Source organism: Cynara cardunculus, assembly GCF_001531365.2.
Source record: "Cynara cardunculus var. scolymus isolate 2C chromosome LG 15, CcrdV1, whole genome shotgun sequence".
Lineage (NCBI taxonomy): Eukaryota > Viridiplantae > Streptophyta > Magnoliopsida > Asterales > Asteraceae > Cynara > Cynara cardunculus.
This window is the reverse complement of record NC_037542.1, coordinates 10773523-10775431: the sequence shown is the minus strand read 5'-3', so window position 1 is coordinate 10775431 and position 1909 is coordinate 10773523.

Sequence of the window (1909 nt, the reverse complement as noted above, 5' to 3'; positions counted from 1 at the left end):
AACATTTTCATCATGAAATGAATTATTTGAAACAATTACATCATATTAAACAATTTTGTGAAAAAAATTCACTAGAAAACAATGAAATCGACGGTTTTTATAATTTGTTCAAATAGTTTGGTTTGCATTTTTATTCTTTCTATCTCTCTCTCTAAATATATTGTAGTAATATTTAAAAAATATCAAAGTTTTCACATAAATATTTTATTTATATACACGTTTTTGTCAGATTTATTTAACATATTTTTATCATAAACTTAAACTCAAATACTCGGTCAATAATCTCCGATTTTAGCGTATAAAATAGTATGTGATTAAATATGTCATTGGACAATTGTAGTTGTTTTGTACCTTTCAAATATTTATTTAACGATAAAATACTTTTATTAAACTATATACTATATTATATAACATTTGAATAAAGCTATTAGAAACAACTTTATAAACCTTATGTACTGCTATCTAATGCTAATTACTTTAATTTTTGAATTTACAAGTTTTCACTGTTTGGATACAACTTAATTTAACACACTTATCTTTAACCCATTACCTCAATTGTTATCTCTTAGAATGTGACTTTATCCCTAATCTCTATCAGCCGCATTAACCGTCTTTCATCGGTATCCTTCTATCGCACTCACGCTCAATAGATTCACAGATTTAGATGGAGATGATGACTCTTAACTGGATTCAAGAGGAGAAACATAACCGTTTCATCCTCATCCTTCTATCACACCCTTCTACTCATATATATCCCTCTTCAATCTTTACTTTTTGTTTTATAATCTATTGTTTACGTTTTTCAAGATACAAGCAGCGGCCATATAAAATGCTTTTGTTAAATCATATACCTATAAATTGGAGAGGACCTACATATAAGGCCTTGGGTGAACATGTAATCACTAAATTGATTATCGTATTAGGAGAAAAAATGAGGTTTAATTATAAGTAGAGGTGTTAATGGGTTGGGTTGATTGGGTTGAGGGTATTTATAAAATCCAACTCAATGCTTGTGGTTTGAAAAATCTCAACTTCATCCAATCCAAACCAAGGTGCAACCCAACCCAAACGTACAGGTTGGTCGGATTGATACTTTGGTATATTAAACTATTATACTAACCTTGAATATGTTGTTTTCTCTAGTCTACTCATAATTTTCTTTTCATCATCAATCACTTGGTACAACAATCCATACTTCTTAAATCTTAAGTATATCACATTCAATTAATTTTCTCAATTTGCATATATATATATATATATATATAGTGTGTGTGTGTGTGTGCGTGTGTTTTCACAGCTATTGACATGTATACAAATAAGTTATACAAACATGGTGGATAGATAGAAAAAATATATATAAAGACGGTACGTGATGACGTAATTTTTTAAAGTACATATTAATAGAGACTCAACAATCATACGAAATCAAAGAAATAAAAGGATATCGAGTTCATATGGTTAAGTTGGGTTCAAATAAAAATAACTCAATATCAACTAAATACCTAAGTTTGAAGATCTTACAACTCAATTAGACAAAATCGCATTGCTTCGTGTTGAGTTATTTCACGTTGGGTTGAGTTGATAGAGTTGATCAGGTTTTTTAACACCCCTAATTATAAAGGTGCATTGTTTTAAATTGATGTGTGCTCTCTTAAGTTAACACAACAAGTGATAGTATGTGCGGTGGGGGCTATATATTTTTTTTTTTGTTGAGAAAAAGAAATGGCTATTCATAGAGCATCTTGAGTTAACAGAAATTTTAAATGGAGTTAGTGACAGGAATGAGAAAATGTAGATCACAACGACATTTTTACAATTGTTTGGATTTAGGCATGTACGGTATGATTTCGAGTAAACTACAAGGACTAAAAATGTAATTACTCTTAACTTTATCTATACTATATTATAA